Genomic DNA, 18,295 nt, shown 5'->3' with positions numbered 1-18,295 from the left:
CGTTATTATCTTTTCAGTAATGCAGCAACAGCTGCATATCACTCAATATTTACTATCTCCAACTTCTATACTTTTTATCTACATCTGTGAGATCCTATAGACTTTAACTGCTTTACAACCACCTTTGGAAGACTTGTTGAGTAATATCACCCTTTATTACTGAGGCCACATAGCTTATTTAAATTGACTTCCTGAGTTGCTAATTCTTATTTCTTACTTGGATTATTATGTTTCCTCAATTCTTTGCTGGATTTTGACAATGTTTGGTTGGGGTTTTGTTTTTTTTGAGATAGTCATCCTTACGTACAAGCCAGAGAGCTTCAAATAAACAATTCTGTGTCATCCTGTCTTTTGGCATGAATTACATTTGCTGACAGGCTTGTCATTGCCAGAAAATCTGAATGGTGGCAGATCTTAACTCATCAGGGTGCTGTCCTTCGTTACCTGTATCAACACTGGTATGCCTGCCAGCACTGCAAACTCTAGCTGTCTGCTCCTACTTTGACTATTAAATTAAAATCCATTAGATCACAGAGAACTAATTGCAAGTCAGTGTATTTGAAATACCTCACATAAATAAGTCATAGACAAAGGAAGAGAGAAATTTCCTCTTAAAACCTAATTCATACTCCTATAGTACCTTTGTATATTGGAAAGCAGAGCCTAGAAGATCAATTGTACTCATTAATACTGTAATACAGTTTCAGCTATCCACTCTAAAGTGAGCAGCAAACCAATTAAGGCCAATAAATATCTCATAGTCAGACTTTTGATTAATGTGTAGTAGAACAGCAAGCTAAACCTGTAATTTTCACTTTAACAAAAGTTTTACTTTTTCTGTTCTTATCTGTGTGTGTCAGCTTTGATAATCTTGCCTTATTTTCCAAAATGCTAACATCCTCATTATTTTTATTATTTTTAAATGAGAGTCTGAAATTTTTTTCTGGTTTAGAAAACAGTAACAAAAGCAAGCAGAAAGCTATTCTTCTTATAGAAAGATAAGGGAAGTGTTTGAACAGAAGTGTTTGTTTGGGTTTGTTTGGTTCCCTCCCCCCCTCCCTTTTTGCTTATGGAAACATGACATTTCTTTTGCCCTTTATATTACACTTATTCAAAGCACTGCATTAATTTAGGGTCAATATTCCTTGTTTGATGTTTCTTCCAAATGTAACATTACCGAAGTTTATGTAAGAGGTCTAGACTGTCTACTACATTAGACAATTGTCAATGTACAGTTTGAATCTTCTGTACAGTTCAGTACAGATGAAATCTTTACATTAAATCATAACCAGATAACTTTTCTATTGAGCTAATACTTGGATTCATAAGTATAATACTGTGATGGTAGGAACACTCATCTGTGAATAGCAATCACCTAGCATCATCTATACCAGCTGTAAGTGTGACTGTTCATCTCAGATTTTTCATGGGGAGAGACACCCTAGCCACAGTGAAGGACCACAACAGTTCCATAAATTTAGTTTAACATTGGCCTCTGCAATGTCAGACAATCTGCTCCATTAAAACAATCCAAGATATCAGAAGTTAAGCCTTCCAAATTTTAAGTGGTAAATTCTGTCCCCTCCTCCAAGCCTTACAAAGTCAAAAATCATATCACTGTACCTTTCTTTCAAGTTTCCTTTATCACCAATCTAACTCTTCAGAGCTGGTTAACAATTAGACAAAATTGTCTATACCACTGAAAGAATGTACTGCAGATTTTTGCAGGACATTTACTTAATCTCTGGTTCTAGAATGCTACAAGGGTAGTACTAGAATTAACCTGGGGAGAGTAAGGGAGCAAGACTTTAACCTCAATATCCTGAGTTTAAAGGAAGGATGTTCTATTAAACTAATATAACTGAAAATGACTTTTGATGGGGGTGGCTGTAGCCCATCTTGTCCTTTACCAAAGAACAATTAAATATGTGAGGCATTACTGACAGTACTTGTCTAATGCGATCTTAAATGTTTCAGTTGATGAGGATTAGATTGCTAATATGTTGCTTCTTTAGGCAACCTATTAGAGTACTCAATTTTCCTTATCATTAGAAATTGCTTCTCTAATATACAAATATTTTCACACTATTTTTTTATCCTATGATGTGAAAATACTTTTGCAAAAGATGAGACAACATACAAATCACCAATAATTCTTCCTTTCCAATAGCATATACCTAAATATTTCACAAAATGTTTGTTACTGACAAGTCAGTATATAACTGTTAGCTCCACATATGAAAGGAACAACGTGGCTTACCGGAATACTGAGATATCTGGAGTCATTCGTTTGCTGAGTCCGACAGTATCTATTTTGTGGATTTATACTGACATCCATTATCACGTTGCTTTTCCTGACAATTAGCCTGTGTGCTTGCAAAGATCCTTAAGCCAATATGGTAAATCCACAGCTGCAGTTCAGGACTGCTCAGTAGATGAAGCAAAAGGGGCAATTTCACATGATGTTGTATTAGAACAGGGTAGGCTTTTCTACTATTACATGAATAGAGTGTTTCTGTGATGAACACTGGCACAAAGTTGACAGTTTATGCCTATGTCCACAGTTTAGACATGACAAATATGAGTAAGTTTGGTGGGGGAAAGTTATTGAAAACTGTTTAACGGTTCAAATTAAATGAACAGAATTATATAGTTTGTTTTGGTTCAGTATCCACTTTCACAGACAGAACTTGGGTTGTCATGATAAGCAGAATACAAAAGGTTACTTCTACATGTAAACGGAAATATTTCTCTTCATATATATGTGTATATATGATGTGTATAAGGCACAGCTTTTAAATGAAAGAGAGACTTGCAGTACCAGTACAAAATTGCCCATACCTATGAATGGATTCAGAGATCTGGAATTGGAATAATTTATCCTTCATGCATAAAAAATAAGTTAATATATATCAGAAGATAATCAAAGAGGAAGTGCACTGGGTATTCAGTGACAAACAATTCCAGAATGGACTATGAATAAGGTATCACTTGTGTTAAAACACATCATTTTATAACTTTGAATAAGGGACTGATGTAACATTTTAAATTTATAAAATTATTTCAGTATACCATTTATCACATAATAGGTATGTAACAAACCTTGCTGTCTTCCACAAAATATGGACTTTTGTTCACCTTGTAATGGAGTACTGCAGATTGCCTTATTACATGAATGAAATTATTTGTTTCTACTTGAAAGAAAACTTGTTCCAATTGTTGGGTGTACTTGTTCTACCATCAAAGAAAGTGATGCCCCTTCTTTCCAGGTTACTTCACCTGGAGACCTGTGACCTATATTATGAACTTAACTATTGAAAGTTTAGTATACAATAGGGAATAAGGTTAATATATAAAGGGAAGAAATAAAGATGATAGTTAGTTGTGTTACATTTTTCTTGAAAGCATCAGACCAGTAGCAAAGATTTTCCCTTGATTGTAATTCATAAAATAGTTCAATGCCTTCTAGGTGAGTATCTATGTTTATTTAAAAGACAAAATTATTTTAAACATCATGCTTATTCTACACATATTACCTTTTTTTCATGAGTTTTTCAGTAGCTCTATCACATTCAGACATTTGCTATAATTTGTTACATGTGGGCAGAACACAATTTATAATGCATCTTATACTTTACAAGTTATAATTTTATGTTGCTCATGGGGATAATTCTTGAGGAAAGGAACTGAAGAGAAAAAGAAGCTATTATATTCACTGCTTTTACAAGAATTGCAGTATGCTTTTACTATATAACTATCTGTATAGTTTTAACAGCAACTGACGATCATTATGCAGAAGTTTTTGAAACCTAGCAGCTTATATGTTTTGATGAAGCAATATGAATATCCTATAAACACAGCACTATGTGCACTTGGACAGCACTCTTCATACTGTACTCACAGCAAACACAATCAATAATGCCAAGATGCTGCATAAAGTGAAAATGTATTCATACACATGAAAATGTGTAGAAGGTGGACTGAAAAAGTTAGAAGGTGGACCAAAGCATACTAAAATATACTATAAGAGCCAAGGGTCATGACAGATCAAGACATTTTATAGTTTAGAGGAATTTAATCTTCTTGTGATATACAAGAAATACAGCCAACTTGCAATTAAATTTTCTGAACATTTCCAGATGAAACTGGAAAATATAATTTAAAACATGCATTTTTATAAGTTTATTATCTGTGTCAAGTTTGGTTTGGCTTTTTCTTGGACAAATCCTGGACATTTTTTGGAGCACTAGAGACTCAGATGTTTGCCTACCTAAAATTAAATGGCAAATTCTTAACAGAAGGAGAAAAAAATTTTGAGGACATACCTAAAAAATTAAGCTTAGTTTAAAACGAAACCACAAAAGAAATATTTTTATGTGACCTATTGTTTTTATATCCCAGCATTGCTGGAGTGCACATTTACAGTAGTCTGAACACACATCTTAAAATAATAGGCCAGGAGTTTGGGAGGAGGGGGGTTAAGCACTATTTTAGCCATATTTTAGTTTTAAAATGCCTCATTTAGGAATAATTGTAACATCCTTTGCAGATATTTCATCTTCTAGTTACAAATGTTACTAGTTGCATTTTAATATACAGTTCTTTTCTTTTCCATGTGGGACTGCAGCTCAAAGAGGACAAATATAGGAAATATTGGAAGTTGTTAAGTTGGCAACAGAGGAAGATAAAATGAAGCATCACCTCCCAGCAGAAAATACAAAAAGGTAATAAGTGGTTAAACAATTAAGGCTTAGTTAACGGCTGTTTAATTCTGTAGCTGGGGAACCATTTACAGAATAAAAGCCCTGTGTTTGAAAATTAGCATTTGTGCCTTGGGAAAGAAGTTTATGATGAGCCTAAAAAACAACAATAGGAAAATCAAGATGCAAAAGTCAAATTCCTGAAATACACGCTATTAACAACAGATTAAAAGAAATAATAATAATAATTCAAAACCCAGAAAATAATTGAAATCTGACAGAAAAACAGAGACTATAGGGAAATTTCTCAGTTTGTTGCTTGTTCATTTTTCTGAAATCTAGAACATCAAACACTTTTTTATGCACCTATAATAGTTCAGTTGCATTAAAAAAAAAAAGTAAAAGACAAAAAAGGCTACATAGAGAGAATCTCTTTGTACAAACTAAAGGCAGCTCTTTTTACACTTCTGCTCCATCTCCATTGCCAAGTGCTGACTACAGGTCTTTTGAAAGTTGAACAGAACTCTCCAGATGCTCAGATGCAATAGACATGGCTGCAGACCAAGCACCATTTATCATGAATGATCTACATCAAAATGTAGAAAAATGGTATTTATCCTTTAACAGGAGACCAAAGGAAGCCATATTGGAGTACCAAGAAGAAAGAAAGAAAGAAGAGGAATTAAACACTTGACACATATGTGTGCGAAAAGAGAACACAAGTGTGGAATATTAAAAAAAAAAATATATATATATATTTTGCACTGAATTCAGAAGGCTCTGGTCCTAGATTAGGAAAAGTTGACTTCAGCATTATGGAGGATACAATAGCTAGGCTATAAGCAAAAGGTTGTACCTTGAGCACAAGCAACCTGTTAGTCATTGTGTCAGCTGCCAGCATGTGGAGAACCTTCCAGCAGGGCTGGTTGTGAGCCACAGCCATGGCAGCAGATGGGTGTCAGGTGCCACAACAGCTCATGCCAATCAGCACCAGCTGCTAGCAGCCCCACTTGTACTGGGCAGCCCTGGGATTCACAGTGTTGATAACACACTGGTGTTTTGGCAGTTGCTGAGCAGTGCTTGCACAGCATCAAGGTTTCCTTTTTTTTTTTTTTTTTTGTTTTCCCTCTCTGCCTACCCAGCGAGTAGGCTGGATGGGTGCAAGAGATTGGGAGGGAACACAGCTGGGACAGCTGACCTGAACTGACCAAAGGATTATCCCATACCATATGACATTGTGTTCAGCCATAAAATCTTAGTGAAAGGAGGAGGAAGGTGGACACTTGTGGTTATGGCATTGTTTTCCCGAGAAACTGTTATGCGTGCTGTGGTCCTGCTTCCCAGGGAGTGGCTGGACACCCGCCTGCCAATGGGAAGTGTTGAATGAATTGTTTATTTTGCTTTGCTTGGACACAGAGCTTTGCTTCACCTACAAAACTGTCTTTATCTCAACCAACAGATTTTTAGCTTTTACTCTTCCAATTCTGACCCCCACCCTACTGACAGGGAGTCACCAAGAAACTGGGTGGGGTCTTAGCTCCTGGGTGGTGGCTTAGCTTCTGGTGGGGTTGAACCCACCACAAAGAAAAAGGCTTGGCTGAAGAGAGAGAACTGACGGTTAAATGTATGACCTCCTGTGTCAATAATACTTATATTACTATACCCTAGCTCTGCTTTGTTGCCTTCTGCCTGACGCAGAAAAGGAAGTTTTGCAAGGGACAAAAGATTTCTTTTCGCAAAAGAGAGCACACCATTGCCCTTTTCTGTTGGAAGTAAAAATTAGCATAATCTTGGTTATGTCTCTGAAAACTGTTACCAAGTACACAGTATTTAACGTCAACAACTGTAAAACTACCACTCTACAATGATTACTGTTTTTCTTGCTTCACAGTTATGACTAATACACTGTGCATGATCCTTTGTTTTATTTAGTCTTCCAAATGGATCAAAAAAATCAGTCTAGCATTTGCTGTTAAAGGTAATAATCATCTCTCTAAAAGGCAGAGGTAATTTGTAGAATAAAATGTCTCAGGCATGTTAGTTTTAACAAGACGGAATGAAGCAGAACAGTTTTCTTCCCATAATTCTCTTTTAGAACCTGAATAAAGTCTTAGTTTTGATATTGTTCTTATTTGGAAACATGAAAAGTTGACAGTTGCCTGAACTCTTCAGAAAAGATATCTTTATGATAAGTATAGGTAATCACATAAACTGCAGTCTTTAAGAACAAAATTAAATCTAATGCTTGGCTATTTAGGCCTTACAGAAATTCTGTTTCAGACGTTTCATTCTCTGAGTTCTAACAGCTCTGCAAGAGACTCAGATTTCTAAAAATACAAATATAAACAGGAACACATAAGGAAGATAAGAGACACTGTAGTTTGTTTATAAGAATCAAGAGCATACCATCATTTGGGAGGTTAGTAATGACACCAATTGATAAAATTGGATGTTAACTACTACAGCTATACTGCAGGTTTACACTTACATGCAAAATACATGCTGAGGCAAGTGGTTTGTTTTGTTCTTCTAAATAAGAAATCGCCATCATCCTCCTTCTTCTACCTGACAAACTGTGTATATTAGTTTCACTTGTATAGTTATTTAATCTAATGTTTGTCAAATTAGATACCTTGATTATAAGGTTTAAATTATTAAAACAAAACAAAACAAAACAAAAAAAACCAACAAACCTCACAATATTGACCTCCTCCTTTTTAAAAATGTCTTTGAAATTCCATATGACTTTATAAATGTAACAAGATTTTAATGACTGAACAGGTTGAAATAGAAGAAAACTTAGATCTGTGAGACATCTCAAATAGCCTAAGCTGTATTTGCCAGCTTGAGTTCTATGGAATGAGTAACAAATCAAAGGTACATTTCCACCATCACAATCCTCAGTCCAACACTACTGCTAATTTATAATCACATTTAGGTTAGTCATCTTAACAGTAACTCAGCTATCTGGGAATATTTGATACCAACATGCTTTTATTTTTCTATTGCTTGGTTGTAATTTGATGTATATTGGTGGCAAGTTGAATATGAGTTAACAGTGTGCCCTGGCAGCCAAAAGGGCCAACTGTGTCCTGGAGTGTAGCAAGCACAGCATAGCTAGTTGGTCGAGGGAGGTAATTGTCCCACTCTACACTGCACTGGTGCAGCCCCACCTCAAGTACTGTGTGCAGTTTTGGGTCCCTCAATAGAAGAAGGACATCAAACTACTAGAGTGTGTCCAGAGGAGGGCTACCAAGGTGGTGAAAGGCCTTGAGGGCAATACTTATGAAGAGTGGCTGAGGTCACTTGGTTTGTTCAGCTTGGAGAAGAGAAGACTGAGGGGTGACCTATTTGCAGTCTACAACTTCCCCAAGGGGGGGCAGTGGAGGGGGAGGTGCTGATCTCCTCTCTCTGGTGACCAGCGATAGAACGTGAGGAAATGGAATAAAGCTGCATCAGGGGAAGTTCAGATTGGACATTAGGAAAAGGTTCTTCACTGAGAGGGTGGTCAGTCACTGGAACAGGCTCCCCAGGGAAGTGGTCATGGCACCAAGCCTGTCAGATTTCAACATCTGAACAATGCTCTTAGTCATATGGTTTAGTTTTAGGTAGTCCTGTGAGGAGCAGGCAGTTGGACTCAATGATCCTTATGAGTTTCTTCCAACTTGAGATTTTCTATGACTCTATGATTCTATGATTCTATGAATTTTAAGTCATTCGGAAACATCTAAGTGTTGCAAAGGTGATAGATACAGCTAAGACAGTTGCTACTCTGGTTTTAAATCATCTCAGGATTTTATTATTTTGGGAGAACTTCCAGATAACCTGTCACAGAAGGATCCTTATCCTACCTATATTGTCTGAGTATCACACATGCATCATGAGGCAAGATGGAAGAATGTAGCCCTAATATTCGTGATTTGATGAAGAAAGGCTGCTTTATACAGAGGAGCAATAGAATGATTTGTTGCAAGTGCTGAAGCACAGGAATGGAAAGGATTTTCTAAAACTTAACAAGAGAACTAACTGTGCTGTGTAATTCGTTAGAACTATGTCTTTAAAGTTTTGTCTTCCCCAGTGATTGCCTTTTCTCAAATCAGAAATAACAATTTAATTGTTATTTGGAGTATATACATTTGGAGTAAATATTCACCCAGTATTATGGAGAAATACTGACACCCCAAGGTATCAAGTAATTTTCTTCAGTGCTAGGCTGAATGAAGTTTAGAGGAAACTCTGAGTTGTCACACATACATATACATACATATGTACGTACATAAGTTTTACTAATCAGCAAAATGAAACCTTTTAAGTAAGAATATTTCTCAAATACTCTATTGGGGACTAATTTATCCCCAAACTATTTCTACCTCAGAGTGCTGAGTTATTATCTGATCTATCTCAACCAGTTTTAGGTAAATTTATAGTGAAATAAACCAGGCTGTATGATCAGATTCATATCTGATGTTCTTTTAGTCATGGTTCTATATTCTCCATATGTCTAATAAAATGCCTAAACAGAGAGCTTCTGTTACTTTGGGAAACAGCTCATTCTTCAGACTAAGCAAATAGACACAGGGATACCTCTCAAAAATATTCTGCAAAGGTTGGAAGAAAGCAGCATCTTGAGGTTGGTACAAGGTAATGTTTTTCAAGAGGTTATGCAGCAGATGATTAAACCAGGTAACACTGAATGCCAAAGGAAAAACAAAAGTTGTAGGTGTTACAAAAAAGGTCATGTTCCACTATCTTCCAGTACATTCAAAGATTTTAGTATTTTAAATAACCTTTCCACATTAATTTTATAGATATGCACTTATGGAACAAACTGAAGCTGTACACAGAATACGTATTCTATCTGCTTAAGTTACTGCTTCAGATCCATACCATCACAGAAGAGTGATTATTTTGTCCTTCTCATGCTATTCTCTCTCAGATATACCTGCTGTATCATTCAGTTGCCTAGATTTATTTATAAATCCTTTGCTATATAAATAAATGTACAGAGTCAAAAGAGAAAGATACAATCCAGCTGTGAATTTGGATATATTCATGATCTGTAGATTGAGGGAGGAGCTGAGAGGTCAATTCCATTTATTTCGGAAAAGCGTATACAAGCACCTACACCAAATGCAGACATGATAGTTATGCCACATAATTTATTTACTCTGTTATTCATTCATGTTTATTTAATTCAGTGACTTTAATAACTTTGACACTCAGTAGTAGTGTAAGAATAGCTGAACATACTGATTAACTAAACTTCAGTCATGGAACTAAATCATACCTTCATTTATTTCTAGATTATTCTTGGATTACTATTTAATAATTAGAATTTTCTTTCTATTTAAAAGACTGTTTTAACAAGTGAGTCAAATTAAGCACCTCTCCTTATGATAATGCTGTTCACTGGGTGCATTACTCTGAGATAGTGCATGGTAGGAAGTGTAGCTACAGTTTTGTTCTGCAAACACAGTCTGACTAGCTGCTTTACTAGGAGACATTTAGCTTCCTTTGCTGTGGAAATGATGGGTTTAAATGATAAACGCAGGACCAAAATCCATTTTGTCACTGTATTAAACAAAGTAACAAAAGGAGGTCTAAGGAAAATATTGGACTGATACTTGATAAAGGTGGTCACTTGGCGAATAAGGATGCAGAAGAAATGGAGACATTCAATGCTTTTTTTGCCTCAGTCTTTAATACTAATGATAGACCTTGGGCTGCTGGCTCCTTTCAGTTGGAAAACCATGACTACAGAAACAGTAACTTTCCATTTGTGGACCCTGAAATTGTAAAGGACCAGCTGTATCTGTTGAATTTTCATAAGTCCATGGGGCTTGGTGGGATTCATCCCAAAGTACTGAAGGCACTAGCAGATATTACAGTAGGACCCCTCTCAATCATCTGCCAAAAGTCTTGGGAGTCTGGGGAGGTCCCCGCTGACTGGAAGCTAGCCAATGTTATCCAGTTTACAAGGGCATGAGGGAAGACCTAGGAACCTACAGACCTGTTAGTCTAACCTCAGTACCTGGAAAAATGATGGAGAAGATCATACTGGGTGCTACTGAAAGGTGTAATCACCAGGCGCAGTCAACATGGGTTCACAAAGGGAAAGTCTTGCTGAAACCATTTGATATCCTTCTACAATAAGGTCACTCACCTAGTGGATGAAGGGAATGTGGTGGATGTAATTTTTCTCGATTTTAGTAAGGCTTTTGATACTTTCCCTCACAGTATACTTCTGGACAAGTTGTCCAGCTGTGAGATGAGCAGGTACCCGGTGCACTGGGTGAACAACTGGCTCAATGGCAGGAGTCAAAGGGTTGTCGTGAATGGGGCTACATCTGGTTGGCAGCCAGTCACTAGTGATTTTCCTCAGGGCTCAATTCTAGCGCCAGTTCCGTTCAACATTTTTATCAATGATCTGTAGGCCGAGTTGAATGTAGCCTTAGTAAATTTGCTGACAATACCAAACTGAGAGGTGCTGTTGACTTTCTCAAGGGACAAGAGGCCTTGCAGAGGATCTAGATAGATTAGAGCATTGGGCAATCATCAGTGGTATGAAATTTAATAAGAACAAATGCCAAATTCTGCACCTGGGATGGAGGAACACCAGACACAAGTCTAAACTGAGAGAGGAGTGGCTGAAGAGCAGCCCTGCAGAAAGCGATCTGGGGGTGCTGGTTGACAGCAGGCTCAATATGAGCCAGCACTGTGCCCTTGCAACCAAGGGGGAAAACTGTGGTCTGGGGTGCATTAAACACAGCATAACCAGCCAATCAAAAGAGGTGATCATCCTGCTGTATTTCGCGATAGTGCAGCCTCACCTTGAGTATTGTGTGCAATTCTGGGCCCCACAATTTAAGAAGGATGTTAAGGTCCTTGAATGCATCCAGAGGAGGGCAGCAAAGACTGTGAAAGGGCTGGAAGGCATGTCCTGTGAGGAGCGGCTGAGGTTTCTCTAGTTTGGAGAAAAGGAGGCTGAGAGGTGACCACATTGCTCTCTACAGCTTCCTGAGGAGAGGTATTGGAGAGGGAGGTGTTGATCTGTTCTCCTTGGGATCCAGCAACAGGACATGTAGGAATGGTTCAAAGCTGCGTCAGGGGAGATTCATACTTGACATTAGGAAGCATTTCTTTACTGAGAGGGTGGTCAAACACTGGAGCAGGCTTCCTAGAGAGCTGGTGGATGCCCCATGCCTGTCAGTGTCTTAAAGAGAGGTATTTGGACAATGCCCTTCATAATATATTTTAACTTTTGGTCAGCCCTGAAGTGGTCAGGCAGTTGGACTAGGTGATCATTGTAAGTCTCTTCTAACTGGAATTATTCTATTCTATTCTATTCTATTCTATTCTATTCTATTCTATTCCATCCCATTCCATTCCATTCCATTCCATTCTATTCTATAAAATCATAGAATTGTTGAGGTTGAAGGGGACTTCTGGAGATTTTCTAGTCCAACCTCCTTGCTCAAAGCAGGGTCAAAATTAAGTATTCATTGCTATCAATTGCTACCATTCTCACCAAAATTTAAATGTTACAGATTTCTTTTTAAAGAAGAAAAGTCATGTTCCTCAATTGATCCCAGGTAAAATATGCAATAAAAATAATTGAAATCTTTTTCAAATATATCTTTATGAATCTTAAACTGAGTAGGAAAGCAGTTTGGAAATTTTCACTGAAGCTTAAATTAGGTAGAAAAACAGTGTTGAGATTTTCATAGAGAATAAGCACATGAAACTGAATCAGAAGAGAGATTGTATTTGCTAGTAGGCCAAAAAATTCACCTGAGAATTGTACATAGCCCAAAAAGGAGTTTTAAAATGAATAGAAGAAAGAAATATGAGACACTGGAGTGAAGTAATAAAAAGTTTTTGGTTTTTTTTGTATGAAAGGACTATTATGTTATAAAGGAACTGAAGCCATAAATGACCTATAACATTACCAAACAATTCTCAAAGGAATAACTTTTGTGAGCCATAAGTAGCTATAGTAGTTAAAGCACAGATCCTTCAGTCACTACTTTCCTTGATATTGGAACTGTCCTGTATTTTGAAGAATTCAATAATTGTTTAGAGTTTAAAGAAATCTTATCTTAGTGGAAGATCATAGAATAATTTAGGTAGAAAGCACCTCTGGAACTCATCTAATCCTGAACGGCTGATCTGGCTATCCCTCCTATTTTTCACCCCACTATGTCACTAAATTTGTTTCCTCACTAAAGTGGATTTTTTTGGATGGTAGTAATGTACTGTATAATGCCATGTTTTAAACAAGCAGACTTCTACCAAGAAAAATATACTCTGCAATCGTAAAGCTGTACATTTTATGCCTGGAAAGGACCTCATAAAAGAACACTCCTCCCTTCCCCTTCTGATGTAGAATTAAATTCATCAATAACCTGCAGGGGCAGGTGTTTGTTTTAAAAGCGTGGAGCTCCCTTGCACACTTCTAGCATCCTGTCTACATGCTTAACTATTTTTTTGTTGGAAAATTTGTTGAAACATCTGAACTCAATTGTGTTTCTTCCAATTCAAAATGATTAGCTCATGTGTGCTTATTTATAACTACCTGAAAGAAAAACTGAGAAGGTTCTAAACCACAAAATACTATTAAACTCCTATCAATTTTTTTCTGCTCAAACCAGAACCAAATAAAACCTTCCTGAAAATTTGACATTTTTTTCACTGTCCATAGATTTTTTTTCCAAATTATTATTTTTTCTTACTATGTAGTGCCTATGCATGCCTACAGTATTCCAGCAAATTCCTAAAATAAAACAATGCCATTAGCATTCTGGCAATTGATACAGAAGAAATTAATACATTTTCTATTCTGATATTACAATTACAAAATATTTTGGTCTGGTAAGAGTATTGAGTTTTCTTCTTTAGATATATTTTGCACATCACACCTCAATCAGGTGAGAACCCTGAAAATATGACAGGGCTGAAGAGAAAGATTATTAAAACATAGTGCAGTACATGAGAAGACAGAGAATATGTGAAAAGGTAATAGGGTTGGAAAATAAAACTGAGCATGGAAATAACAGGAGGCAGAGATTTTTATGCTTATTGTGCATAAAGTATGGACTGACTTGAGGAACAGATCATTTCAGGAAAAGATCATGCACCTTCCTCCTCTTTACAGCTGCATATCAACAACTGTGAGATCTGGCTATATATACCTGTATGTTACTTTCTATTTGACAGTTGGTCTGGACATTGGTATTAGAATCCTTCTGTTTGAAAATCGCTATGTAGAAAAGTGTTCTTATTAATAAAATTTTTATTGCTTTATAGCCATACATCCAAAATTCTGTAATTTTGTATTCATGTCTACAAATGTTAACACATATAATCTACTTTTTCACTTTTTTTCTGAGGTTGTCTTTTCTGGATTTACAAAGCCATAGTTTGAGTAATATGAAATTTTACTGTATAGCCAACTGCCTAGCTGGGGGAAAATAACCTACCTTGGATTCAGCCTAGTGAAAATGCAACAGCCATATTCACGACTTTCACAATAAAAATATTGTTTCCATTAACTCTAAAAATAGACATGAAGTTTTGCCAGTATTCCCAAACCGTATGAAAATACTCTGATGACACACACAAAAAGAATGTAGAATTCCTTTTAGAAACAAGGTACCTGTGGAGTGTGGGGAAAAAAAAATCCAATTAACTTCACAATTGTGCATAGAAGAACAAATATAAATAGCAGTGCACTTGTAGACTTACTGCATACTACCTTATAAATATTATTATTTTATTTGTCCTTTAGCTAAGAAAGACACTAAAGTCTTACCATGTAACTTGCTAGCCCAACACTGCACTCAAATTCACTTCAGGAGAAGTTTGAAGACGTTCAAAGAAATCTAGATAACAGATCACATGGTAGTATCAAGATGCATTCCTGGAAGACCAGTACCGGTACAGCAGAGGATAGTATACTAGGAAAACTGCTTTTGCAATATAGTAGTGTTGAGAAACAATACATTGTCAGAAACAGGAAAATGCAATAGACCTCAGGTTTTAATGGCTTTGAGGGGTATATATTTCTTTGATCTTTCTTTGTAACAACAATTGCTACTCTGTCCTTGCAAAACTGTAAATAATCTAAATCAATAGGAACTTTGTAGAGTTTCAAAAAAATTGAACAAATAATTCCCTGAATATATATTCTTTTGATAGGAAAATCAAAACACAATATTTTTTGAAGAATAGCTTAAATAAAAACCTTCTTTTTCCTTTCTCAAAATGTCTTTGCTCCATGATAAGTGGCATCCTCTGATCCTCTTCTAAGTTTAAAGAATACATTTAGCTAGGCAAAAAAAGTAGTTCCGGTATCATGTGGCTGACCCCAACCAAACATCCTTCAAGTGTGAAAACACATAGTAACAAAATAAGTACAGAATTTCTTCAGAACAAAACCACATAGTAACAAAAAAAAAAAGATTGGACTTCCTCAGAACGGAATTTCCAAAACATCAAGGCCAAAGTCTTGCTCAAGAAGGATTACTATGGATGGTAAAGTACACTGAATTCATAAAGAAAAAAGTTCACTCTATTTTAAATCTTTTCAACCTAAGTCTTTAAGATGTTCTAACTTCATAATAATGCCATCGTTGGTGAGATGATTTGAGCAACATGTGCTCGATGGTGCACTTGTTTCCATCTCTTTTCAGTGATGTGGCACTCCTCTTTTTATTCCTCATTTTTTTGTTTAGATCCCTATCAATTACTTCTAAATATATTTCAAATTATCAGCAGTTCTGGATTGTTCACACAGGGTAATATGCTTAGCAACTAGCACTTTGATGAAATCATAGTTTAGCAATTTACTTTAAAAAAAAGCACATGGTTAGCATCAAAGTTATAAAACATGCTAGTTAAAATGCATGGAGAAGCATGACCTTATAAAGTAAAGCATTATGCACTTCATGAGTCATAGCCATTAATAAGTTCTGATGTATACACAGGATTACTGTTTGCCTGAAGACACTGAAGAGTGTCTCTGAGTAACAGACCAAAAGGGAGAATACAATTGGGTCTTGAAACCTGTCAAAACAAATTTAAATTTATAAAATGTGATGAAGAAATAGAGGGAAGTTGGAGCCTCCAATGATTCATACTTAAAATGTAAATATTTTAATAAGTGAATGCATAATCATTTATGTCATTGTTAAACAAATGACTGACCCAGAACATGAGAGTAACAGTAGCAGTACTCATTATGACCACACAGATAAGGCAAACCAAGGTTTTCCTCTATAAAATATTGAGTATTTCTTTCCCACCAGCCATCTATCATGTACAGCATAACCTCTCACTCATTTAATACTCTCACAAATATTTAGAAGCCCAGTTTTGACCTTTTTTAAGGAGTTGTTTAATAAAGGTATTCTAAACACATGAATACAAAGATATCAATAAACTATTAAGAAACCCAAAAAGCCTGTGTTTGTTACAAGACATGTTGAAAGGACAAATATAATTCTTTTTACTTTGTCATCACTTTTTTCCAGTTCTTTCTCTATATACATGTGTCAGTATTTTTAAGCTCCTTTTAGTATGGATCTAATTGCTCTTAATGTATCTTAATGATAGGGATTAAATTACCAAAGAAAAACAGGCTTAATATAAATACAAAGAGGTTAGCTTTATATTTAAGTATTGTATCTTCAACATATTCTTCAAGTTCATTGGGGATTCAATTTTTTTCTATTCATATAGTAAGAAAAGTCACATCTTCTTTCTTTTCAATTAATTCTTTCCTTCCTTCTATTCAATATGATTATTATTTTTTTCTGCATAGAAAGGAGTTTAAGGTACTTATATTTAAAAACAGTTTCATTATTCCTAAAGCTAAACTAATTTAATTCTTACATCTACATCTTCTTCAATTTTTGGATCTTTTACTGTGTGACATTACTTGCAATATTGCACGTCTTCTTTGGAAGAACAACTTTGTGCTAGGATCTACTGAATATGAGTATTCTGTAAAGAATTTAGGATTAGTGTTTCATTGGATACATATTCTCCAACAGCAGTTGTTTAATAAAGCCATTGTTTAATCTATGAAAGTTATTTTATGGCTATGAAATTAAGAGTGATTTCAGTTTAATGCCTAGAATATAAGTAACTGGTATGAGGCATGCCTGTTTAAAGCCATCATCAATGGAAATAAAGTCTAGCACAAGGATGCATTTATCGCGGATGGAGTGGGACTGCACTTCACTAGTAAGAGAGAAGCAACAATACATTTTATTGATAAAAAACAGTGAGTTAAAGTTCAATGGTAATTGCAACAGTGGTTTAACAAGATCTGATGGCAAGGTACACTTGATTATTTACTGCATAGAGGACAGGGTCAGAAAAAAATGTCAGGGAGACCCTCCCAATGAGTCATGAGGTTCAGAAAGGACCCCCTTGCTTTCTAAACTCCTCAGAGAGTAGTCTAGGTGTGGCTGGATCCAATCGTAGTCCAAGGTGGTGAACGGTTTATGTCTAAATGATTCTATATGCACAATTAATCCTTTATATCACTTAGCTAAGATTTCACAGTTTAGCATGCTATTAGTCACTTACCAAGGATCTATTGCAGCAAGGAATCTCTCAACCTCGAGGAGTAACCTTGAGAGGCGTCCCTACTCAAGGGGACATCCCGCTGTGCAGCCTGCTGCCATGCAGGATAGCTCAACAGGCTCTGGGCTGTCCACTCTTTATGGAGTAAGATGATTGACTTATGGTCATATTGGCATATCAGCAAGTTGTTTGACTCACTGCTCCAGGCAGCCATTGGCTACTATGTTGCCATCCATTCCCAAAGTCCAGGATGACCTGGATGCAGCCACAATGACCCCCACTGGTGGTCATTGCTTTCGCAGGGCAGGGGGAGCACACCACCACAGCATTGCACAGGAATGAACTAACAGAACAATTCTTTTGGCTTTCTAGACTATATTTCTCATTTTGTATCACTTCTGTCATCCTATACTACCAAGATTCCTACATGTTCAGTTGTCCTTGTCCAAGATTTGGTGCAGGATAAAATTACAAATTCTGGGCTTTACCTTATCTATTCCTACATTTTGTTTCACTGTCTGTTACAACTTCCCTGTTGATTAAAATCCAAGGAAAAGTATCTCTAAATAAATGAATTTCTTAGACTTCCTTATTAGAAATACTACATACTGTAGAGATAAAATTAATTATTTGAGGAAAACTTTAGCCACAGTTTTTATTCTAAACATTCTATGAATATTTCTCTAAGCCTCCTTTTTTTAAAGTACTGCATCACAAAAAAAAAAAAAAAAAAACAAACAAACACTCCAATGAGACCAAAAATTTTGAATGTACCATGGTAATTTGTACTTTGCCATTCTTCCAAAAACCTATGAAAATAAAGAAATAATCATAGAATCATAGAATCATAGAATCACTAAGGTTGGAAGAGACCTCTAAGATCATCAAGTCCAACTGTCAACTCAACACCACCATGCCCACTAAACCATGTCCCTAAGCACCTCATCTACACGTCCTTTAAATACTTCCAGGGATGGTGACTCAACCACTTCCCTGGGCAGCCT

The sequence above is a fragment of the Pygoscelis adeliae genome, unplaced genomic scaffold, assembly GCF_000699105.1.
Source record: "Pygoscelis adeliae isolate BGI_AS28 unplaced genomic scaffold, ASM69910v1 Scaffold45, whole genome shotgun sequence".
NCBI classification, from domain to species: domain Eukaryota; kingdom Metazoa; phylum Chordata; class Aves; order Sphenisciformes; family Spheniscidae; genus Pygoscelis; species Pygoscelis adeliae.
Note: the sequence above shows the minus strand (reverse complement) of the source record.